Below are 26,508 nucleotides of genomic sequence, written 5' to 3'. Positions count from 1 at the left end.
CTTCAATGCTGCATAAATGTTTTGGTACCCTTCCCCAGATCTGTGCCTCGACACAATCCTGTCTCAGAGCTCTACGGACAATTCCTTTGACCTCATGGCTTGGTTTTTGCTCTGACATGCACTGTCAACTGTGGGACCTTATATAAACAGGTGTATGCCTTTCCAAATCATGTCCAATCAATTGAATTTAGCACAGGTGGACTCCAATCGAGTTGTAGAAACACCTCAAGGATGATCAATGGAAACAGGATGCACCTGAGCTCAATTTCGAGTCTCATAGCAAAGGGTCTAAATACTTATGTAAATAAGGTATTTCAGTTTTTTTGTTTTGAATACATTTGCAAAAATTTCAAAAAAACTGTTTTCGCTTGATCAATATGGGCTATTGTGTGTGGGATTGATGAGGACATTTTTATTTAATCCATTTTAGAATAAGGCTGTAACGTAACAAAATGTGGAAAAAGTCAAGGGGTCTGAATACTTTCCGAATGCACTGTATGTGTTGCTACCCTAGGGTCATGCACAACTCAAGAAACAAATGTAGAACTTTTATTATTCAAAAACATAAAATACCATGATACCATAAAGAAATTGGAAAATATTGTGATATATTTTGCCCAATTCGCCCAGCCCTAATTCAGAGGCTATCACTTGTGTATCTTGGCTACATTGGTATTTACATTTGGTTAATGTTTGTTGTTGTCAATTTTGGTTAATCGTCTCTCACTCTGGTTGTCGGAGCGATCTGTTTTATGGTGAACTTTGGTTTCATCAAGGTTTATTTGTGAGTAATTCTGGCTTTGATAATAGCCATTGCCTACCCAGCAACCAACCTCACCGCACGCCACTGGTTGCATGCTTTCACCAGAGCACCAGATTGCTATAACCTATGATGTGGTTAGCTGATACGTAAAGTACCTATTCAGGCATTGTAAGATCTGGCATTTATCAGCAATCTCTCATGGACAGATGCAGGTAACATAAATGGAATCGGAGCATCTGTCAACAGACTGTGGGATGCGATGACTAACAAGGAACTTGGTTCCGGTGCCCAGATTTTTAATCACTGATCATTTGGACAAATCACGATTTCGCAGGTGCTTGCATCTTTCGAATTTCGAAAGGGGATGGGACATTTGGCCCATAGACTTGCCCAAAACTGGTTAAGAGTTTCAGTTTAGGGGGGTGCAGACTTCGCTAGTCTCATACATCTCCCCCCAGACCTTAATCGAGCATCTGACGCAATTACGCGAGATAGTTCTGGGTGTCCAAGATCAGAGATCTCATAAGATAACATGACATGCACTTTTTTTCAGGAACTCAAGTTGCCCTCCTACAAAGGCCAGTCCCTCCAGCTCAACCTACTTTGCAGACCTCATAGCCATTGTAAGCCAACGCTACCAGCTGTGTCCAGCAGCCAGACACCTTGCTCTCTACTTACTGGAACTTTTCATGGACCGCTATTACATAATGGTGCAACATCTTCACATGGTCACACTCTCCTGCTTGCTTTTGGCTAGTACGTTTGTGACTGCTTCCTTGCAAGCCTCTGCATGGCCAAACTTCCAATTGCTGTGGTCCACTAAGCCTTTAAACTCATAATTTGTGAAACTCACTAAGCCTTGTGATTATTTCCCCCCGTCTGTAGGTAAGTTTGAGGACAGAGAGAGGACCGGGTTCCTAAGCTGGAGACTCTTAACTGCCTGGGCTGCATGAGCTCCATTAATTTGGTGTTGACCAAGCAGGGCCTGCTGCACATGGAGTTCCTCCTGCTGGAGACCTTCCAGTGGAACCTGTACCTGCCCATGTCGTGGAAATACTTCTCAAATATATCTCTCAGACACCGGAGCTTGTGAATTCAGTATAGACTTTATTACACAGTAACAAGCCGAGCTGGTCCATGGAGCTGCCCATCCTAACTCGGAGCTCTCCTTTTATACAGTTTCATTCTTACACAACATACATAGTCACTCCTATTTATGTAAATGAATGACATATTTTAGTTCCACGCCACTATTGTTTCCAAAGTCTAAGTGGCTTCTCTCTAGGCTGGGTTTCCCCTCCCCTTTGACGCTTAACACAGTTATATTAGTGGCGTGATACAAGCAGTATCATAAAAAATAATGAGTACATTCTTAAAGATGATTAGATTACAGGGTGTGCTGACTGTCATTACTATCCAGGCATGCATCTGGATTACAAAGTGTCAATCATGCTTTATTCTGTTTTTCCCTTCTCCTATACAAAAAGGTGTGGTTACAGTGACCTCCACTTGCTGAGGTATTTTTGCCATTAGGACCGCTAGACTACATACTTTCATTTTAGTTTCAGGAGTTAGTTTCTCAGGTATTGGTGGGATCATGAGACGTTTGGTTTGTTTTATATCCATAATTTTTTGCATGTTCTATCTCTTTTGTATTTTATTTATACACAATGGTCTTTAAGGCATTTAATCCTCATTAGCACGTACCCTTCTATTTGGCATCTGCCTAATTTTGGCCATCCTGTGTGCAGAACCTGATCAGTTTTTCAACTGTTCTGGTTTCCATTTGTTACTAGGGGGACCATTGAAGGGCAGAGAAGTCAATGGTGGGGAAGTCACTTTCTTCGATGGTAGGGAAGTCACTTTCTTCGATGGTAGGGAAGACACTTTCCCTCTAACTCCTGTTGTCCCTCCGTTGCCTGGGTCATTGCCTGTGTTTGGGGCACCTGCCATAACAGGTATCCCATTAGTAGTATTCCACACGTCATCACGCCCCATCCCCTGACTCTCTGGATTTTCAGGAGGGAGTATCTGCTGGCCTTCGATGTTTGTGCTGAGGCTCGTACTTGCTTCTTCTTCTTCTTGGACCCCACCTGGTGCCTCAACATCCTCAGCTACCTCGTGGTTCCCTTTGGGACCCTGGTGCAGTGGTTCAGATGGTACCAAATCGTACTTCCTTCCACCTGTATCGCCGTGGGTGTTGCTCGGATCACCATGTATGGTCCTTCTCTCCTGGGCTCGTTCCTCTTTCTGCAGAACACTCGGATGTAGACCTGGTCTCCTGGTATCACCGGGCCTGGTTCCTCTGGTCTGGGTTACGGTTCTCGCCTTTTTTCCTGGCGATAAATAACTTTATGTATAGCAGTTAGTTGTCTCACATATGCTTTAAGTTCCATTTCTAATTGTTCCAATGAGGGACCATTATAGGGTCCTCTTAGAACAGGCACCGGCATGGGTCGACCTGTAAGCATTTCATGCGGGGTTAGGTGTGTATTTCTGTTAGTTTGCATGCGATAGCTCATTAAAGCAAGTGGCAGTGCATCCACCCAGTTAAGTTTTGCACTAGTACAGATTTTATTCAATTTAGCCTTGAGGGTTCCATTTATTCTCTCAACCATCCCTTGCGACTGTGGTGATATACACATCCCAGTCTTTGCTTAATCGTTAACTGCTGTAGCACTTGTTTTACCATTTTCTGAATAAATGCTGACCCATTGTCTGAGCTAATTTCTGTCAGTATTCCAAACCTGGGTATTACTTCTCTGGTAAAAAATGTAATTACTGTCCCTGATCCTCGATCTGCTGATGGTACCGCCTCTACCCATCTGCTAAATCTATCTATTATCACTAGGATGTATTTTTTGCCATTTATCTTTTTCATCATGTCCACATAATCCATGACTCGGTGTCGAAATGGTCATTCTGGGACTGGTATGTGACCTATAGGCGTGGTTATGCCTTTACGCACATTATTTGGCACGCAAACATCACATTTTGCCAATGCATCATCTACCATTGCTTGCAAATATGGCGACCAGTATCCTTGTTTTTTAATTTTCCTCACCACTTCCACGCTTTCGCAATGGTCAAAACCATGCACATCTGTTATCATCATATTAAGCAACATGGTGGGCGCTACTATGGTCCCTTCATGAGACCTCCATAGTCCCGTAATCTCTTTTGTGGCACGTCTTTGGTGCCACATTGTTTGTTCATAAGTTCCTGCTCTTGCCTGCATCTTAATTATATCATCTGGTTGTGGTATAGATTCAATAATGACTGTTAATACCGGGATGGTACATTTAGATGCTTTTTTGGCAGCTTCATCAGCCGCATTATTGCCTTTAATCACAAGCCCATTTCCTTTCTTGTGCGCCTGACATTTTATTATTGCCAGTTTTGTGGGGTACATTAATGCCGTCATTATTTCTACGATCTGCTTGTGATGTTGGATGGGTGTACCATTACTTTTCCTAAATCCTCGTTGTTTCCAGACTGCCCCAAATAGGTGGCATACCCCATGTACATATGCCGAATCAGTATATATGTTAACTGTCTTCCTTTTTCCTAGAGTGCAGGCTGCGGTAAGTGCTTTTAGTTCGGCTAACTGGGCTGAGCATGGCTGTGGACAGTATTCTGCTATCACTTCTTTAAACTCCTTCCTTGTTCTCGTACCATTGCATAACCTGCATGATTTCCCGTATGATCTTTATAGCAAGACCCATCCACAAAATATTATTCTATGTACCCTTTCCCCGTGTTAAGAAATGGGGTTGACTCTAGGTCTGGTCTAAGTCTGGTAAACATCAGAAATTCTGCTACACAGTCATATGCTTGTCCCTCAAATTCTAAAGGAATTATTTCAGCTGGGTTCACCGTACTGCACCGTTTTAATGGAAACGTCTGGATAGGTTAGTAGGGTCATATATTCTAAGGTTCTAGCATTGGTTAAGACAAATTTTCCCTGCTCTATTAACTCCACTATTTTATGGTGTGTGTGTGTATTGTTATTGGATATCCCATGGTGATGGTAGATGCTTTATCATATGCATATTGTAGTGCACCTAAGCCTTGATAACAGGGTGGGTATCCCTGGGCAACGGAATCCAATTTGGTACTATAATATGCAATGGGTTGTTTGCGTCTTCCACTGCATGTTTCTTGCATAAGTACTGCCGCCGCATACCTATCACACCTATTTGTCACATATAGCAGGAATGGTTTTGTGTAATCTGGGGCTGCCAGAGCTGGAGCGGACTGCATCTCTTTCTTCAGCGTTTCAAATGCAATTAGGGCGTCACTGTTCCATTCAAGACTTGCCCTAAGGTTTAGCTGTCCTGCTTCTTTCATAATTTCTCGCAGAGGAGCTGTCTTAACCACATACTCCTCTATCCAGTCTGAGCTAAATCCAGTCATTCCTAAAAATGTCATAATATGGACCACTGTTTGAGGAAGTGGCACTTTGCTAATCCCTTCTAGTTGTCCTGGTGCTATTTCCTTTGTTCCATGTGCTATTGTTCGTCCTAGGTATTCAACTTGGGATCGGCAGTATTGGAGTTTTGTTTTTGACACCTTGTGTCCTCCTTCTGCCAGTCGTTTTAAGACCTTCATAGAATCAGCATGGCATTGTTCCAAGGAGGAGGCACAAATCAACAGATCATCTACATACTGAATCAATGTTCCTTCAAGTATTAAGTCATTCCAGTTCCGCTCTTAGCACCTGATTAAACACATGAGGCGAGTGTTAAACCCCTGTGGCATGCGGGTGTATGTGTACTGTTTTCCTTTGTACGTACAGTGGGGAGAACAAGTATTTGATACACTGCCGATTTTGCAAGTTTTCCTACTTAAAAAGCATGTAGAGGTCTGTCATTTTTATCATAGGTACACTTCAACTGTGAGAGACGGAATCTAAAACAAAAATCCAGAAAATCACATTGTATGATTTTTAAGTAATTCATTTGCATTTTATTGCATGACATAAGTATTTGATCACCTACCAACCAGTAAGAATTCCGTCTCTCACAGACCTGTTAGTTTTTCTTTAAGAAGCCCTCCTGTTCTCCACTCATTACCTGTATTAACTGCACCTGTTTGAACTCGTTACCTGTATAAAAGACACCTGTCCACACACTCAATCAAACAGACTCCAACCTCTCCACAATGGCCAAGACCAGAGAGCTGTGTAAGAACATCAGGGATAAAATTGTAGACCTGCACAAGGCTGGATGGGCTACAGGACAATAGGCAAGCAGCTTGGTGAGAAGGCAACAACTGTTAGATTATTAGAAAATGGACAATTATTAGAAAATGGAAGAAGTTCAAGATGACGGTCAATCACCCTCGGTCTGGGGCTCCATGCAAGATCTCACCTCGTGGGCCATCAATGATCATGAGGAAGGTGAGGGATCAGAACAGAACTACACGGCAGGACCTGGTCAATGACCTGAAGAGAGCTGGGACCACAGTCTCAAAGAAAACCATTAGTAACACACTATGGCGTCATGGATTAAAATCCTGCAGCGCACGCAACGTCCCCCTGCTCAAGCCAGCGCATGTCCAGGCCTGTCTGAAGTTTGCCAATGACCATCTGGATGATCCAGAGGAGGAATGGGAGAAGGTCATGTGGTCTGATGAGCCAAAAATAGAGCTTTTTGGTCTAAACTCCACTCGCCGTGTTTGGAGGAAGAAGAAGGATGAGTACAACCCCAAGAACACCATCCCAACTGTGAAGCATGGAAGTGGAAACATCATTCTTTGGGGATGCTTTTCTGCAAAGGGGACAGGACGACTGCACCGTATTGAGGGGAGGATGGATGGGGCCATGTATCACGAGATCTTGGCCAACAACCTCCTTCCCTCAGTAAGAGCATTGAAGATGGGTCGTGGCTGGGTCTTCCAGCATGACAACGACCCGAAACACACAGCCAGGGCAACTAAGGAGTGGCTCCGTAAGAAGCATCTCAAGGTCCTGGAGTGGCCTAGCCAGTCTCCAGACCTGAACCCAAAGAAAATCTTTGGAGGGAGCTGAAAGTCCGTATTGCCCAGCGATAGCCCCGAAACCTGAAGGATCTGGAGAAGGTCTGTATGGAGGAGTGGGCCAAAATCCCTGCTGCAGTGTGTGCAAAACTGGTCAAGACCTACAGGAAACGTATGATCTCTGTAATTGCAAACAAAGGTTTCTGTACCAAATATTAAGTTCTGCTTTTCTGATGTATCAAATACTTATGTCATGCAATAAAATGCAAATTAATTACTTAAAAATCATAGAATGTGATTTTCTGGATTTTTGTTTTAGATTCCGTCTCTCACAGTTGAAGTGTACCTATGATAAAAATTACAGACCTCTACATGCTTTGTAAGTAGGAAAACCTGCAAAATCGGCAGTGTATCAAATACTTGTTCTCCCCACTGTAAATGCAAACAAATGTCTGCATTCTTCCGCCAGGGGCACACTATAAAACGCTCCACATAGATAAATTACTGTAAAGTACTTGCCTTCCGGGGGAACATTGGTCAGCAGCGTGTGAGGGTTTGGAACTTCAGCAGGCCAGTCTTGTACTATGTCATTTACTGCCCTTAAATCATGGACTAGCCTCCACTTCTTCCCATCTGCTTTAAGAACCGGTAACAGAGGTGTGTTGCAACAACTTTGTGTTTCTATTAGCACCCCTGCTTTTATTAGTCCCTCAATTGTCATGCTAATACCTTCTTCTGCCTCAGGTTTCATATGGTATTGAGCCTTCCAATGGGGCTTACCATCTGGTTTTATCTTGACGCATATAGGACTTGCTGATTTTACCAATCCAACATCTGTATCATGTTGTGACCATACCCCATCCGGTATGTTTCTTTCCATTACCTGTTTTTGCTGGTTTTCTGGTTCTGTTGCTTCCCCTAACTGTATTTGCTGTTTGGCTGTAACTTCTACCTCCCTTGGGTCTTCAGTCATTACTGTGGTAGTCAATATTTTAACAAAGGCTCTATCTTTTGAGTGATAAATCAACAGGTTGTCTGTTTTGTCCCATTGACTTGCTTTTGCTCGTTTCATCATGGGGCCCAGGTCTTTAGCCTTTATTCCCTTATTTACTAATGTGACTGTAAGTCGCTTTGGATAAAAGCGTCTGCTAAATGGCATATTATTATATTATTATAAAGTAATGTGTGGGGCAGCACCGGAAACATTATACCATCTTGCCACAAAGTCTGAGCTGTCCCTGTCTGTTACTTCCATTGCCGCTCCCTGTTTTCCTATAATTATATACTGGGACATAATTGGTACTGATTTCCCATTTGCGTTTAACAACCATAGCTGCTCCAGAAGATGATCACAATAGGGATCATATTGCATTGTGCAATGGTACTCTGATTTTGCTCTATCAGCTTCTGGTATCTGAGCCTGAATAAACCTACCCCATTTCCTAATTGCCTTATCCACTTCTGTTTCAATGCCTCCTAACCAATATACATTTGCTGTGCCCCCTGTCATTATCATTTGCAAGTTTAACCCTACTTTATCTATAATCACCCCTTTGGGGGAACACCGAATTTGTATGCCCATTTTACATAGAGCATCCCTTCCTAATAAATTAACAGGGGTGTGCTCTGATACTAATATAGGGAGGGTTGCGGATTTATCATCAGCTGTGAAGCGAACTGGAGCTGTCATTGGAATTAGCTGTGTTTGTCCTGAGAATCCTACAGTTTTTGCATATTTGCCAGACATGGGGAGGTGAGAGGCATAATTTGGACTTACACAAGTGTAAGTGGCTCCAGTATCTATCATCATGGGTGTGCCTCTATTTTCTATTTGAACCTGCAGCATAGGTTTCTGATCAGCTCGTGTAGTTAGCACTGGTAACTGACCCTCCCCTGTAGGACTCTCTGGGCACCCCTAGTACCCCTGATTGGGTCCTGCCCATGGGTTCACAGGACCTTGTGACTGTCTTTGATGTTGTTGCCAGCCACCAGCCTGCTTCCAGTTATTTTGGTTCTGTCAGCTTCCTGCTTCCCCTGTTTGTCTCCTGGCCTCTAGAGGTCAGCTGTGTTCCCCTTTGCCTTAGTTTTTCCTCATGTGTCCTAATTAGCTTATCTATGTCACCTGTGCCTTGTTTCCCCTTGAGTATTTTAGCTGTGTGTTTTCCCCTTGTTTCTCACTTGGTTATTGCGTCCTGTCTATGTGTCTCCTGCTTTGTCCCACCGTGTCAGTCCTAGTAAGTTATTTGAAGTTATCTTTAGTTTGTTTTTTCTCCCCTCGGGGAGTTGTTTTGTTTTGCCTCTTGTTTTGGAACATTAAATCTACTTACCTGGAGTATTGCCTTGGGTGTTTCATTTGGGTCCTACAACATCTCCTCTGTGGCTAAGGGGGTAGTTCCCCAGCTCTACACATTTGAGACCGGAGTTCTAGCCCGGCTTGTGACAGAATAACCAAGTCAATCATGGACCCAGAAACACTCAGTTCCCAGGACCTGTTGGCGGTGATCATTCGACATGAGGCTTCTTTCCAGCGCCATGAAGCCGTTCTCAGCCGACAAGAGGAGCTGATGGCTAGACATTCTCAACTCCTGGCCGAAATGATGAGTTCCCTTCACCAGCTCTTTGAACGCCTCCTTGGTTCTCCCCTTCCCCCGGTCACCTCCCAGTGACGACAGGCCTTCTCGGTTGGCGGAGCCCCGACTACCACCTCCCAAGCCCTTTTCTGGGGATCCAAGCTCTTGTCAGGGTTTCCTCACCCAATGCTCCCTCACCTTCGAGCTCCAACCCTCAAGTTTTCCCACAGACCGTTCCAAGATTGCCTACCTCATTACCCTTCTTTCAGACAAGGCGCTCGCCTGGGCCTCTGCGGTGTGGCAGTCCCAGGAGGCCTGTTGTGACTCCCACGCTGCATTTGTAGAAGAGTTCAAGCGGGTGTTCGATCATCCTGTCAGTGGGCGGGAGGCTTCCAAGCGCCTACTGTCTCTCCGTCAGGGCCCCGAAGCACGGCAGATTTTGCCATTGAGTTCCGAACCATAGCAGCAAGGAGCGGATGGAATGATGAAGCGCTGAGGGTCTGCTTTCAGGGAGGGTTATCTGAGCCCCTTCAAGATGAGTTAGCCACCCGTGAACCAGCTGAAGATCTCGAGTCCCTCATAGCCTTGGCCATCCGCCTGGACAATCGTCTAAGAGAGCGGAGAACGGCTCGCCGTCAGGTGTCTCAGTCCCAAGTTCCTCTGAGCAGCTCTGTTTCCCCTGTTTGGACTCCGTCATTCAGAGCTGCCCCGGCTCCTGAACTGCCCCAGGATTCCCGGGAGAGCATGCAGTTAGGCCGTTCCAGGCTTTCTTCCAACGAAAGGGAACGTCGCATGAGGGAGCGTCGGTGCCTCTACTGCGGGGTTGCCGGCCACTTCCGCTCCACTTGCCCCGAGCTTTCGGGAAACGCCTGTCCCCGCCCAGCTACAGGAGGGTTGTGATGGGGAAAATTAGAGCTCCTCCTACTAACGCGGTCCTAGCTATTCCAGCCACTCTGTCCTGGGAGGGCCACCAGCATCGGGTCCAGGCTATGATCGATTCCGGTGCCGCAGGTGATTTTATGGATGTAACCTTGGCTAAGGAACTTAAGATCCCTACCCAACTACTTCCTCAACCCCAGGCAGTTACAGCCTTAGATGGCAGACCTCTGGAACCAGGAAAAGTTACTGAGGCGACTCAGTCCCTGCGACTTACCATCTCTCAACACCAGCAGGAGGAGACCTTCTATCTCATTGACTCTCCCGAGTATCCTATTATCCTGGGTCACCCTTGGCTATGCAGACATAATCCCCAGATCGACTGGCCTACTGGCACCATTCTTAGCTGGGGTCCCACTTGCCAACTCACCTGCATGCTTCAGAGTTCCTCAGCCCCTAGTACCCAGTTTCAAGAGTCTGTTGACGTCTCCCGAGTCCCCAGTGTTTACCATCGGTTCAAAGCAGTGTTCAGCAAGGCCCGGGAGCTACTGCCTTACCGCCTCATCGCACTTATGACTGTGCCATTGATCTACTCCCTGGGTGCTGCCCTCCTAGAGGTCGGATCTTTTCCTTGTCCTCCCCGAGCACGCAGCTATGGACACCTACATTAAGGAGTCCTTGGCAGCCGGCCTCATCTATGCCTCTACTTCCCCGGCTGGGGCGGGCTTCTTTTTTGTTGAAAAAGAAAGACGGGGTCTGAGGCCTTGTATTGATTACCGGGGACTCAACAAGATCACGGTTCGGAATCGATACCCTCTTCCTCTCATGGCCACTGCTTTTGAGCTGCTTCAAGGGGCTTCCATTTTTACTAAGCTGGATCTCCGCAATGCTTACCATCTCGTGCGGATCCGGCCAGGAGACGAATGGAAGACGGCGTTCAACACGCCCACGGGACACTATGAATATCGGGTGATGCCGTTCGGGCTCACCAATGCCCCGCAGTATTCCAAGCCCTGATTAATGATGTTCTCCGGGATATGCTTAATCTGTTCGTCTTCCGTGTACCTGGACGATATCCTCATCTTCTCGAGGTCACTGAAGGAGCATGAGGGGCATGTTAGCCGGGTTCTCCAGAGGCTCCTTGACAATCACCTCTACGTTAAGCCTGAGAAGTGTGAATTTCATGTTTCTCAGACTCAGTTTCTCGGGTTTATTGTCACTCCCGGGCACCTAGAGATGGATCCCAAGAAGGTCAAGGCGGTCCACGATTGGCCCACACCTGCCACGGTCAAGGAGGTTCAACGGTTCATTGGCTTTTCTAACTTCTATCGGAAGTTCATCAAGAATTTCAGCTCGGTGGTAGCCCCCTTGACGACGCTTACCAAGGGAGGAGGGACCAAGATTCACTGGGGTCCGGAAGCAGCAGGGGCCTTCGAGGATCTCAAGCGCCGCTTCACTTCTGCTCCGATTCTGGTGACCCCTGACCCAGAGAGACCTTTCGTGGTGGAGGTGGACGCCTCAGAGGTGGGGGTGGGAGCCGTCCTGTCACAGAGGGGTGCGGATGGGGAGATTACACCCTTGTGCCTTCATGTCTCGCCGCCTGTCTGAGGCCGAGCGCAACTACCACGTGGGGGATCTAGAGTTGCTTGCGGTTAAACTGGCCTTGGAAGAGTGGCGCCATTGGCTTGAGGGGGCTCAGCACCCTTTCCAGGTTCTCACAGACCACAAGAACCTGGAATATCTCCAACAGGCTAAGCGGATGAACCCTCGGCAAGCACGATGGTCCCTTTTCTTTAATCGATTCCAGTTCATCCTGACTTACCGACCTGGCACCAAGAACGTCAAGCCGGATGCTCTGTCTCGAGTCTATTCTCCCGAGGTACAAGAGAAGCCCTTGGCATCGATTATTCCGAGGTCTAGGATCGTCGCACCTCTTCAGTGGGAACTAGAAAGAGGGTACGAGAAGCTCTTGCCCATGAGCCCGGTCCAGGCGGTGGTCCTGCCGGTCGCCTGTACGTTCCTCTCTCGGTTCGGGCCGCGTCTTGCAGTGGGGTCATGAGTCGCCCTTGACATGCCATCCTGGCAGTGCTCGCACACTGGAGTTCCTCCGACGGCGGTTTTGGTGGCCGTCCATCAAGAAGGACGTGCAGGTCTATGTTGAGGCCTGCCCTGTGTGCAACCAGGGAAAGTCGACACGCCAGCGACCCCAGGGACTGCTCCATCCCTTACCTGTTCCTCGAAGGCCATGGTCACACCTTTCTCTGGACTTTGTTACGGGACTTCCTCTATCCCAGGGCAACACCGTCATCCTTGTGGTGGTAGACCGTTTCTCTAAGGCTGCCCGGTTTATTCCCCTGCCCAAGCTGCCCTCGGCTAAGGAGACTGCGGAGCTCCTCATGAACCATGTCTTCCGGATATTTGGCATTCCCCTGGACGTGGTCTCTGACCCGAGGTCCCCAATCTCGTCCCGGTTTTGGGGGCCTTCTGCAGGCTTATTGGGGCCACAGCCAGCCTATCGTCAGGATTCCATCCAGAGTCTAATGGCCAAACGGAACGGATTAATCAGGATCTGGAGACCACCCTGCGGTGTATGGCGGCCAGTAATCCCACCTTGGGCCACCTATAGCATTTGGGCTGAATATGCCCACAACACCCTCCAGTCCTCAGCCACCGGATTGTCCCCCCTTCGAATGCCAGTTCGGTTACAACCCTCCTTTGTTTCCAGAGGAAGAGGCGCAAGTTGGTGTTCCCTCGGCCCAGCGCTTTGTCCAACGCTGTAGGCGGACCTGGAAGAAGGCCAGGTGTACCCTCCTTCGGACCTCCCAGAGATACCAAAGTCAGGCTAATCGCCACCGCCGGACGGCCCCTAGTTTCCGTGCTGGTCAGAGAGTTTGGTTGGCCACTAAGAACTTGCCCCTCCGGGTCGAATCCAAGAAGCTTTCCCAGAGATACATCGGCCCTTTCCGCATTTCTAGAAAGGTTAACCCTGTGTCGTATCGTTTAGTTCTGCCTCGCTCCCTTAGAGTTAACCCCACTTTCCATGTTTCACTCCTTAAACCTGTCTTGTCTTCTCCTTTTGCCCCCCACACAGACCCCGCCACCTCCCAGGATCATAGACGGCCAGCCAGCCTACACAGTCCGCCGGATACTGGACTCCCGGAGGGTCCAGAACTCTCTGCAGTATCTGGTGGACTGGGAGGGCTACGGGCCAGAGGGAGCGCTCCTGGGTTCCGGCCAGGGACATCCTGGACCCAGGGTTGATCCGAGATTTTCGCACCCTGGGGCCAGGGTGTTCTGGAAGGAACGTCAGGAGTCGTTCCTAGAGGAGGGGGTCCTGTCAGCTTCCTGCTTCCCTGTTTGTCTCCTGGCCTCTAGAGGTCAGCTGTGTTCCCCTTTGCCTTAGTTTTTCCTCATGTGTCCTAATTAGCTTATCTATGTCACCTGTGCCTTGTTTCCCCTTGAGTATTTTAGCTGTGTGTTTTCCCCTTGTTTCTCACTTGGTTATTGCGTCCTGTCTATGTGTCTCCTGCTTTGTCCCACCGTGTCAGTCCTAGTAAGTTATTTGAAGTTATCTTTAGTTTGTTTTTCTCCCCTCGGGGAGTTGTTTTGTTTTGCCTCTTGTTTTGGAACATTAAATCTACTTACCTGGAGTATTGCCTTGGGTGTTTCATTTGGGTCCTACAACATCTCCTCTGTGGCTAAGGGGTAGTTCCCCCAGCTCTACACATTTGAGACCGGAGTTCTAGCCCGGCTTGTGACAGGTTCCTTTTCCCTTGTTGTTGCCAGGGGTTTGTGGGGCAGTTCCATTTGGTATGTCCTGGCTGTTGGCATCCCCAACAGATCCCTGGTGGCCCCTGCGGGCCCTGGTTCCCTCCTCTCTGATTGTTTTGAGGAGGTTTTTGTTGTCTACTGCTGTTATTCCATTGCTGGGGTTGTTGTGCATACACATTCACTACTGGTGGTGTGGGTTGCACTTGGGCCTGTGGCGCAGGAAGCAGTTGTGGCCCTCCGGAGGATACTGCAGCAACCGTTCCTGTCTCAGGCACTGGTGCTGTTACTGGAGCCTGGACTTTCTTCTTCCCTTTGTTTTTCAGTTCTTCCAGCTGGAGTTGAGTCAACTTTCTCTGAATGTCTCTCCCCTGTTCTGTAAGTCTTTGTTCATCCTTCCTGTGTTTTTCTACTGTGTGTATCACATGGTCACAGAATTCTTTGTGTGATTTTGAGGTTAGTCCCACCACATCCTCCAGCCTGCTTTTCACCAGCTGGGGCATGGCCTCTATCACTGAATTTCGGAACAAGGTTGTCATCAGTGGATCCCCCTCTGAATCTCATTCTGTTTCCAGTCTCTATTGTTTCAGCTGTCCATGTAGATAGGCAGCTGGATTCTCTGTTTCACCCAGTGCTTCCCCTTTTAGTGACTTGGGATCAATTCTTGCTGGGTATTCCAGTCTCAATGCTCGCCAGAATTCAGGGCGGTATGTGTCCAAGTTCATTCTGTCTCCTAGCGTATCTCCCACTGCCATCCTCAGGCCGCTGTTCCACAGTACATCCTCCATCTTTGCCACTCCCACCACCCTTGCCAACAGTGCCTTTAGATCCCCCACAGCCAGCAGTTTCCCCATGGTTTGTTCCTCAAAGGTCCTTATCCATTTACCTGCCCCATCATGCAAATCTGGCAGGCGGGCAACCAATCCTTCCAGGTCCTGTGATCCCCACGGTACATAATGCCCCTGGGTACCTTTTATTAGGATTGGGTATTGTGCACCAGGTCTTGTAGGTTTTTTCAGTGTCTTTCTTTCTTGCAGCCCTCCTCTTTCTCTCTCTCTACCATACATTATGTTCCTAAAGCTGGCTGTCTCTTCTCTGCTCTCCCCGTCTTGTTGCTTACAGGCCTGTTCTCTTGTTCTCTTTGTTCTGTTCTTTCCCTCTTCCTGCTTAGCTGTTTTTCTAGTTTTCTTATTTCTCTTTCTACTTCCCCACTTTTTATTTCAATATCAGTTACCATATATCCATCCAGGGATTCCTCATCTTCCTCCTTTCTCACCTTCATTTTTTCCAAGGCCACTCTCAATCCTTCATAGCAATTGAACTTTTTCCCTGGGTCCCTCCCTGTTTCTTGTTCTTTCTCCCCTGTCCTTTCCAGGTCCTTTTCTCTCCTTTGAGTGGATGCAGCAGAAATTTCCCTCTCATTATCCAACTCTACTTCTCCCTTTATCTCCACCACCCCAGATCCCAGGGGATTGTCACGCCCTGGCTCTGGGGACTATGTTATGTTGAGCCAGGGTATGTAAGTCTATGTTTGTATATCTATGTGGGCCTGAGTGACTCCCAATCAGAGGCAACGAGTGTCAGCTGGTTGTCTCTGATTGGGAGCCATATTTAACTATCGGTCTTTTCACTTTGTGTTGTGGTTTCTTGTTCCGTTAAGGTTTGTTCGTGTTGTAACCTTAGACGTCACGCATCGTTGGTTATTGTTTTGATCGTGTGATCAGTTAATAAATATATATTATGTTCACCTTCAACGCTGCGCATTGGTCCTCTCTCGTAGACGAGCGTGACAGAAGAAACCACCAGAACTGGACCAAGCAGCCTAGTGAGGAGCAGAGTAGGTGGACTTGGCAACAGTGGAGGCAGAGCTTCGACTGGGTCAAGCCGAATGAGGAGCTGAATGACGGAGATTGGAAGCAGAGGAGCGAGAGGTGGGCGAGAATTATCGAGGCCTGGCCCACGGGGAAGAGAGACTCCCAGAAATTTTTTAGGGGGGGGCTCACGACGTCGGACCAGCAGGAGGCCGCGATAGAGCGGCCCAGTGGGTTGCCAGAGGAGGCCGCCAGGTTACGGGGGCCACTGGTCGAAGAGGGGATGGAGGATGTAGAGGCACGGCGAGAGGTACTGGCGTGTGTTGCCAGTCCGGTCCGGCCCGTTCCAGATCCCGGTGTAGAGCCAGTGGTGTGTGTCCCCAGTACGGTCCGGTCTATTCCTGCTCCCCGCACCAAGTCAGGGGTGCGCATCGTCAGCCCGGTTCGGCCCGTTCCTACTCCACGCACCAAGCCTACGGTGTGCGTCGACAGCCCAGCCCGGCCCGTGCCTGCTCTCCGCACCAAGTCTGTGGTGCGTTTCGTCAGCCCTGTCCGGCCCGTTCCTGCTCTCCGCACCAAGTCTGTGGTGCGCGTCGCCAGCCCAGTCCGGCCCATCCAAGCTCCCCGCACCAAGTCAGGGGTGCGCTTCGTCAGCCCGGTCCGGCCCGTTCCTGCTCCCCGCCCCGCACCAAGTCAGTGGTGTGCTTCGTCAGCCCAGTCCGGCCTGTCCCTGCTCCACGCACCAAGCCTACGGTGTGCGTCGTCAGCCTGGTAAGGCCCGTTCCTCCTCCACGCACCAAGCCAGGGGTGCGCGTCGTCAGTCCAGCACAACCCCGTGCCTGGGTCATGTCCGAGCCGGATCCGCCGCCGAGGCGGAGTGCCCACCCGGTCCCTCCCTGTTGTGGTTGTTTGGCGCGGTCGGAGTCCGCGCCTTTGGGGGAGTACTGTCACGCCCTGGCTCTGGGGACTATGTTATGTTGAGCCAGGGTATGTAAGTCTATGTTTGTATATCTATGTGGGCCTGAGTGACTCCCAATCAGAGGCAACGAGTGTCAGCTGGTTGTCTCTGATTGGGAGCCATATTTAACTATCTGTCTTTTCACTTTGTGTTGTGGTTTCTTGTTCCGTTAAGGTTTGTTCGTGTTGTAACCTTAGACGTCACGCATCGTTGGTTATTGTTTTGATCAAGGGATCAGTTAATAAATATATATTATGTTCACCTTCAACGCTGCGCATTGGTCCTCTCTCGTAGACGAGCGTGACAGGGATATTGCCCGCTGGTGTATGGCGGGGGTCCCGTGGACCATTATACTTTCTTTCCACTTGTTTTTTCATAATCCTTTTTCAACATGTTTCTAGCTTTCCATATGTTTTCCATATGTCCTTCTGCTTGAAAATCTTTAGTACCTCTTTTTGTCTTTCTCCTTTTGGCCTTTCTTTTCTTTCCTGTGTCATTTGTTATATAAGTGTTTCCATTTATTCACACACCGAGACGTCAAGCGTTCCTCCTTCTAGCCATTTGGTGCCCATCTTTTTGGTGTGCTGTTCCCATTTTTTGGAGATCTCTTATCAGCTCCTCTTTGCACAGAGGATACCTGGCACTTAAAATTTCTACCGCTGTTTTACTCATTTCTGCTGCCAGTCCCAAGTTCAACCCCTTTTTGGCTTCCTGTAATATCCGTATTATTCTTTGTTCCCTAGTTTCTTTTTATCCTGTTATTCACTTTTCCTATTGATAATCTGTCCACAATCTTGATTATCCTAGCCAAAACTCAGTTATTGTAAATGTGTGTTCGTTTTTTTCATAGTACGCTTACTTCTCCTGAGATCCACCACCTTTTTGTAGCTAATCTCATAAATCGTCTTTTTACTCTTATTTTTCTTATTTCTAAAGCACTTGGCAGCGTGTATTTTTCTACTCCCAGTACTTCAATTGACATTCACGCACCGTTCACTTTTTCTCTCCTAGTGCGAGACTGGTTGCGTCCTCTCTGCCGGGTTACACTTAAGCAACGGTCCAGGAGAGGTGCGCAGCCCCTTCCCCACCCAGGACAAGATTTTCTTTCACACTTCTCACTTTCAGTATTTTAATCACACACTCATTCACGCTCTTCCTTTCCAGTGCAAACTGGGTGCGTCCTCTCTGCCAGGTCACTTTAATGTGACAATCCAGGAGAGGTGCGCAACCCCTTCTCCAACAGAGACAGAAGCTTTCACACTTTCTTTATGTTTCTCCCACAAACAACCTGCAAATTCAGCCCTTTATTGATTCACTTCGTTAACACAACATAGTGGTATCCACAGGAATTTTGCCTACCTGTTCAGCCACCTAGTAATACACTTCCTCAACACACTAGAGCGGTATCCAAACAGATAGGTAGCCGCTTGCGCCAAAATGAATCAAACAGAACGATCAGCAGGATGAACAGATGAATAAGACGATTTGAACAAATGCACCAGATGAACAACTGAGTGACCCCGATGAATTGAATGCCCGAACTGAGTCAGACTGATTAAATAAGATGAACGGGTTACATTCACAACTCGAACAGGTTGAACAAAACAGGTCTGGACAAAATGAACAGATAAAACAACCGGAACAAACAGATTGATCAAACTGATCGAATGAACAGCTTGAATGAAACAGGTGAACAGTCCCTCTTAACCGAACTGAATGAAACAAAACCGTACAAGCAAACCATCCACCCGCATGGGCTGAGCAGTTCGCCCAAGCCGTCCACAGCCGCAGGTTTTCACAGTTTCTGGTCCCTTTTTGCCAATCTTTTTCGTGACGCCAAGATATGTAGTGGAAATACTTCTCAAAGATATCTCTCAGACACCGGAGCTTTCAGTATAGACTTTATTACAAAGTAACTCGCTGAGCTGGTCCATTGAGCAACTGCCCATCCTAACTCGGAGCTCTCCTTTTATACAGTTTAATTCTTACACAACATAGAGTCACTCCTCTTTATGTAAATGAATGACATCTTTTAGTTCCACGCCACTACTATTGTTTCCAAAGTCTAAATGGTTTCTCTCTAGGCTGGGTTTCCCCTCCCCTTTGACGCTTAACACAGTTATATTAGTGGCGTGATACAAGCAGTATCATAAAAAATAATGAGTACATTCTTAAAGATGATTAGATTACAGGGTGTGCTGACTGTCATTACTATCCAGGCATGCATCTGGATTACAAAGTGTCGATCATGCTTTATTCTGTTTTTCCCTTCTCCTATACAAAAAGGTATGGTTACAGGTTTCCCTTAAGCCCATAATGATTCTGTTATTCCATCTCAACATTTCATCATATATGTACTGGAAAATGACCCATTCCTACAGCTGCACACTTCATCGAGCCGTCAACGAGGCGGATCTCCACGATGGCTGGCCCATGGCATGCCAAGAGAAGACAGTGCTCTACATGACTAAGTACGCTGACTACTTCCTGGAGGTCTCCCTTCAAGGCAAGTTGAAGTTATCTGTTGTCATAACCTGTATTTCGAACCAGTGTTTGCCTTCTGAAAGGATGATTTTAGGAAGAACAAGTGCATAATTTCCCATTCTGCACTTAAGGCCTGTTGTTAAAAGACGCAGCTAGGCTTGTTGCACAATATTATTTTGCAGTACATGGTAATGAGTAAATTACCAGCTATTGTTTCAGATCATGTGTTTCTGAGGTTCACCCCCTCACTGGTGGCAGCTGCCTCTGTGGCAGCCTCCCGCATCCTCCTGCACATATCCCCTTCCAGGCCACCTCGGCTTTAGTGGCTCACTGCATACACTTGGGATCACCTTTTCCCCTGTGTGGAGAAACTGGTCATGTGAGTGTCTGTACTCAGCTGGGTGCTGCCTAATACCAGGGTTGTGTTCATTAAGGCACACCATAGCAAAAACGTTTTGCAAGGGAAAACGACGAGTCCCTTTCTGGTCAGTCTGTTTGGTGCCTAATGAACATGACCTTGATGGGGGTACCATACCTCTTGCCAGACAATCACCACCATGCCTACTCAGTACCTGCACCAGGCCAACATCCAGTACCCTCAGCAGGTGCTCCAGCCTGGCCTACCTGTCCCACTCTGCAGAGCAACCCCCAGACCATCTCAGCTGCTCTGGATAGCAAGGCCAACATTCCAAGCAGAACCTACCAGGTCAATAAGCACTACACCTGTGCTGTTCCCTGCTTTGATGGGTGGATGGATCTCCAACATGGAGCTATGACAGTATGGGGAGGGAGAGTGAGAGACTGGATGGGTTTGATGTCTCTCTTTGCTCTTGAACAGTGTTATCTGCAATATTCACTAACTATATTTTGCATTCTTGTTTTGTATTTCAAGCATTAATTTGGAGAGAGAATGTGTCATGTTAACACCTTCCTATGCATGCGGAATGGCAGTGAGTGCTGTGCACTTCTAAGATGGTTCTTTTAAATAAAATACAATATCAGTTGTACTTTTCTTCTGGTTTATGTTGAACATAAACATATATTGTTGGCATACTGTTTATGGCAGTACAGTATGTAATATGTACCGTATTTTCCACACTATAAGGCGCACTTAAAAGCCTTTAATTTTCTCAAAAAACGACAGTGCGCCTTATAATCCGGAGCGCCTTATATATGGATCAATTGGTTAATTGGTTGATCCATACTGGTTGTACACGGCGCTCAAGGCGCTCTGTCAAAATGTTTCAGTATGAAAAACCAATAAAAACAATTTAATAATAATGAAATGTTTCAGTACGACTGGTAAACTACAAAGCCGCACCGCTTGCAGCATTACGGCTACCGTAGTCAGTAAACACCGGTACTGTGCTTACTCACAGTCCTACACCACTTGTGTGTGTATAAAGTTTGACTTTATCCGACTGTTTTGTTGACATTCCCTTTAGCACAGCTCCATCTAGTGGATGCATAACGCAACCCCAGTCAAACGTTTGACTGCAGTAGCTTCTATTCTATGCGCCTTTATAATCCGGTGCGCCCTATATATGAAAACAGTTCTAAAATAGGCCATTAATTGAAGGTGCGCCTTATAATCCGGTGCGCCTTATAGTGCGGAAAATACGGTACATAAATTGGCCTACAAGCCTTTATGCATACCATCAACAAATAACACCTACAAATATTGCCTAAAACATTTCACAAACCATATTGTGATTTAAAAAATAACCAGATATGTGGTAATCAAGGGTTTAACAAATATAGGTTCTTGTTGCTGGCATATTTATAAACCATTTTATTGTACAGTATTTCCATTCATTGACTATGTACAGGTTTGTGGATTATTCAATGTCTTTGTCTGAATCACTCAGTGTCACGCCCTGACTTATGGAACTCTTGTATGTTGAGTCAGGGTGTGGAGATCTATGTTATTATTTCTATGTTTACATTCTAGGTATTGTGTTTCTATGTTTGGCCGGGTGTGATTCCCAATCAGAGGCAGCTGTCGCTCGTTGTCTCTGATTGGGGATCATACTTGCTTTATCTTGGCCAGGTCGCAGTTGTAAATGAGAACTTGTTCTCAACTGGTTTACCTGGTTAAATAAAGGTGAAATAAAAATAAAATAAAAATACTTAAGTAGCCTGTTTACAATCATTAGTTGTGGGATCTTGTTCCGTGTATAGGCTTATATGGTGTTTAGCCTGAGGACTTCACGTTACGTTGTTTTGTTGTTTTTGTTTGTGTGTTTATTTTATAAAATAAACATGTATGCATTTCACGCTGCACCTTGGTCTGCACTGAGACATTAGACACGCAACGGAAAATGAAAAAAGAGGAGGGTTTCTTATTGGACCAGTTAGTCCCTCCTGGTTTCAGTCCGTTTTATTCCATTTGGTGCCTAATGTCTCAGTGCTTGTGTACTGAAGGAACATTAAACACTCCATGCTGGTGTTTGACCAGCGTAGCCAGAACAAAAATATAAACGCAACGCAACAATTTCAAAGATTTTACTGAGTTACAGTTCATATAAGGAAATCAGTCAATTGAAATAAATAAATTAGGCCTTAATCTATGGATTTAAAGTGACTGGGAATACATATATGCATCTGTTGGTCACAGATATCTTTTAATTTTAAAGGCACGACAATGGGCCTCGGGATATCGTCACAGTATCTCTGCATTCAAATTGCCATGGATAAAATGCAATTGTGTTCATTGTCCGTAGTTTATGCCTGCGCATAACATAACCCCTGTTCAGTGTACTGTACAGCCGCCTATACCCCAACCACATCCTTTCTGTGTTGATATTCCTGGCCACGCTGGTCAAACACCAGCATAGTAAACTGCATGTGCAGGCACAATGAACAGCAGTTGTGAAGTGGACTTTGGGACAGGGAGTTATTGATTTGACCTAATCTGCTGACTAAACTCACATACACAAAATCTGAGTGGATGCCATGACATAATACAGCAAATGAAACAAACTGGGGAATGGTGTCTAGTTGGTATCTGTGTCCATGGACTCCATGCTTAAATTTTGTCCATTGACCAGGCAGTCGACAGTCTTTACTTTCGTTCTCCGTGGGCTCTCGTTTTCCGTGGCCGACATGAGGAAGACATTTAAGCGTGTTAACCCTCGCAAGGCTGCCGGCCCAGACGGCATCCCTAGCCGCGTCCTCAGAGCATGCGCAGACCAGCTGGCTGGAGTGTTTACGGACATATTCAATCTCTCCCTATCCCAGTCTGCTGTCCCCACTTGCTTCAAGATGTCCACCATTGTTCCTGGACCCAAGAAAGCAAAGGTAACTGAACTAAATGACTATCACCCCGTTGCACTCACTTCTGTCATCATGAAGTGCTTTGAGAGGCTAGTTAAGGATCATATCACCTCTACCTTACCTGACACCCTTTGGCAGCGATTACAGCCTCGAGTCTTCTTGGGTATGACGCTACAAGCTTGGCACACCTGTATTTGGGTAGTTTCTCCCATTCTTCTCTGCAGAACCTCTCAAGTTCTGTCAGGTTGGATGGGGAGCGTCGCTGCACAGCTATTTTCATATCTCTCCAGAGATGCTCGATCGGGTTCAAGTCCGGGCTCTGGCTGGGCCACTCAAGGACATTCAGAGACTTGTCCCGAAGCCACTCCTGCGTTGTCTTGGCTGTGTGCTTAGGGTCGTTGTCCTGTTGGAAGGTGAACCTTTGCCCCAGTCTGAGGTCCTGAGCTCTCTGGAGCAGGTTTTCATCAAGGATCTCTCTGTACTTTGCTCCGTTCATCTTTCCCTCGATCCTGACTAGTCTCCCAGTCCCTGCCGCTGAAAAACATCCCCACAGCATGATGCTGACACCACCATGCTTCTGACACCACCATGCTTCACCGTAGGGATGGTGCCAGGTTTCCTCCAGACGTGACACTTGACATTCAGGCCAAAGAGGTTTCATCAGACCAGAGAATTTTGTTTCTCATGGTCTGAGTCCTTTAGGTGCCTTTTGGCAAACTCCAAGCGGACTGTCATGTGCCTTTTACTGAGGAGTGGCTTCCATCTGGCCACTCTACCATAAATGCCTGATTGGTGGAGTGCTGCAGAGATGGTTGTCCTTCTGGAAGGTTCTCTCATCTCCACAGAGGAACTCTGGAGCTCTGTAAGAGTGACCATCGGGTTCTTGGTCACCTCCCTGACCAAAGCCCTTCTCCCCCAATTGCTCAGTTTGGACAGGTGGCCAGCTCTACGAAGAGTCTTGGTGGTTCCAAACTTCTTCCATTTAAGAATGATGGAGGCCATTGTGTTCTTGGGGACCTTCAATGCTACAAAAAATGTTTGGTACCCTTCCCCAGATCTGTACCTTGACACAATCCTGTCTCGGAGCTCTACGGACAATTCCTTCGACCTCATGGCTTGGTTTTTGCTCTGACATGCACTGTCAACTGTGGGACCTTATATAGACAGCTGTGTTCCTTTCCAAATCATGTCCAATCAATTGAGTTTACCACAGGTGGACTCCAATGAAGTTGTAGAAACATCAAGGATGATCAATGGAAACAGGATGCACCTGAGCTCGATTTTGAGTCTCATAGCAAAGGGTCTGAATACTTATGTAAATTATATATATATATATATATATACAGTTGAAATCGGAAGTTTACATACACTTAGGTTGGAGTCATTAAAACTCGTTTTTCAACCACTCCACAAATTTCTTGTTAACAAACTATAGTTTTGGCAAGTTGGTTAGGACATCTACTTTGTGCATGACACAAGTAATTTTTCCAACAATTGTTTACAGACAGATTATTTCACTTATAATTCACTGTATCACAATTCCAGTCGGTCAGAAGTTTACATACACTAAGTTGACGGTGCCTTTAAACAGCTTGGAAAATTCCAGAAAATGATGTCATGGCTTTAGAAGCTTCTGATAGGCTAATTGACATAATTTGAGTCAATTGGAGGTGTACCTGTGGATGTATTTCAAGGTCTACCTTCAAACTCAGTGCCTCTTTGCTTGACATCATGGGAAAATCAAAAGAAATCAGCCAAGACCTCCGAAAAGAAATAGTAGACCTCCACAAGTCTTGTTCATCCTTGGGAGCAAATTCCAAACGCCTGAAGGTACCACGTTCATCTGTACAAACAATAGTACGCAAGTATAAACACCATGGGACCACGCAGCCGTCATACCGCTCAGGAAGGAGATGCGTTCTGTCTCCTAGAGATGAACGTACTTTGATGCGAAAAATGCAAATCAATCCCAGAACAACAGCAAAGGACCTTGTGAAGATGCTGGAGAAAACAGGTACAAAAGTATCTCTATCCACAGTAAAACGAGTCCTATATTGACATAACCTGAAAGGCTGCTCAGCAAGGAAGAAGCCACTGCTCCAAAACCGCCATAAAAAAGCCATACTACGGTTTGCAACTGCACATGGGGATAAAGATCGTACTTTTTGGAGAAATGTCCTCTGGTCTGATGTGGTTCGATCCCCGGGACCACCCATACACAAAAATGTATGCACGCATGACTGTAAGTCGCTTTGGATAAAAGCGTCTGCTAAATGGCATATTATATTATATTATTATATGTTTGGCCATAATGACCAAGCCGAAGAACACCATCCCAACCGTGAAGCACGGGGGTGTCAGCATCATGCTGTGGGGGTGCTTTGCTGCAGGAGGGACTGGTGCACTTCACAAAATAGATGGCATCATGAGGATGAACAATTATGTGGATATATTGAAGCATCATCTCAAGACATCAGTCAGGAAGTTAAAGCTGAAAAAGCATGTGCGAGCATGGAGGCCTACAAACCTGATTCAGATACACCAGCTCCGTCTGGAGGAATGGGCCAATATTCACCCAACTTATTGTGGGAAGCTTGTGGAAGGCTACCCGAAATGTTTGACCCAAGTTAAACAATTTAAAGGCAATGCCACCAAATACTAATTGAGTGTATGTAAACTTCTGACCCACTGGGAATGTGATGAAATAAATAAAAGCTGAAATAAATCATTCTCTCTACTATTATTCTACATTTCACATTCTTAAAATAAAGTGGTGATCCTAACTGACCTAAGACAGGGAATTTTACTAGGATTATATGTCAGGAATTGTGAAAAACAGAGTTTAAATGTATTTGGCTAAGGTGTATAATGCTTCCGACTTCAACTGTATATACAGTGGGGAGAACAAGTATTTGATACACTGCCGATTTTGCAGGTTTTCCTACTTACAAGGCATGTAGAGGTCTGTAATTTTTATCATAGGTACACTTCAACTGTGAGAGACGGAATCTAATACAAAAATCCAGAAAATCACATTGTATGATTTTTAAGTAATTAATTTGCAATTTATTGCATGACATAAGTATTTGATACATCAGAAAAGCAGAACTTAATATTTGGTACAGAAACCTTTGTTTGCAATTACAGAGATCATACGTTTCCTGTAGGTCTTGACCAGGTTTGCACACACTGCAGCAGGGATTTTGGCCCACTCCTCCATACAGACCTTCTCCAGATCCTTCAGGTTTCGGGGCTGTCGCTGGGCAATACGGACTTTCAGCTCCCTCCAAAGATTTTCTATTGGGTTCAGGTCTGGAGACTGGCTAGGCCACTCCAGGACCTTGAGATGCTTCTTACGGAGCCACTCCTTAGTTGCGCTGGCTTTGTGTTTCGGGTCGATGTCATGCTGGAAGACCCAGCCACGACCTATCTTCAATGCTCTTACTGAGGGAAGGAGGTTGTTGGCCAAGATCTCGCGAAACATGGCCCCATCCATCCTCCCCTCAATACGGTGCAGTCGCCCTGTCCCCTTTGCAAAAAAGCATTACAGACCTCTACATGCTTTGTAAGTAGGAAAACCTGCAAAATCGGCAGTGTATCAAATACTTGTTCTCCCCACTGTATATACAGTGAGGGAAAAAAGAATTTGATCCCCTGCTGATTTTGCAGGTTTTCCTACTTACAAAGCATGTAGAGGTCTGTAATTTTTATCATAGGTACACTTCAACGGTGAGAGACGGAATCTAAAACAAAAATCCAGAAAATCACATTGCATGATTTTTAAGTAATTAATTAGCATTTTATTGCGTTGTCCTGTTGGAAGGTGAACCTTCGCCGCAGTCTGAGGTCCTGAGTGCTCTGGAGCAGGTTTTCATCAAGGATCTCTCTGTACTTTGTTCTGTTCATCTTTCCCTCAACCCTGACTAGTCTCCCAGTACCTGCTGCTGAAAAACATCCCCACAGCATGATGCTTACCCCAACTAAGCTTCACCATAGGGATGGTGCCAGATTTCCTCCAGACGT

At 46.5% G+C, this 26,508-nt stretch overlaps 1 pseudogene; it reads left to right on the top strand.

Annotated features, from left to right (window-relative positions):
• The first annotated feature begins 969 nt into the window (after positions 1 to 969).
• LOC121569774 lies at positions 970 to 20,242 on the top strand (annotated as a pseudogene).
• Positions 20,243 to 26,508: the final 6,266 nt, after the last annotated feature.

The sequence above is a fragment of the Coregonus clupeaformis genome, chromosome 1, assembly GCF_020615455.1.
Source record: "Coregonus clupeaformis isolate EN_2021a chromosome 1, ASM2061545v1, whole genome shotgun sequence".
In the NCBI taxonomy this organism is placed as follows: Eukaryota; Metazoa; Chordata; class Actinopteri; order Salmoniformes; family Salmonidae; genus Coregonus; species Coregonus clupeaformis.
Note: the sequence above shows the minus strand (reverse complement) of the source record. Positions and strands in the feature narration are given on the sequence as shown.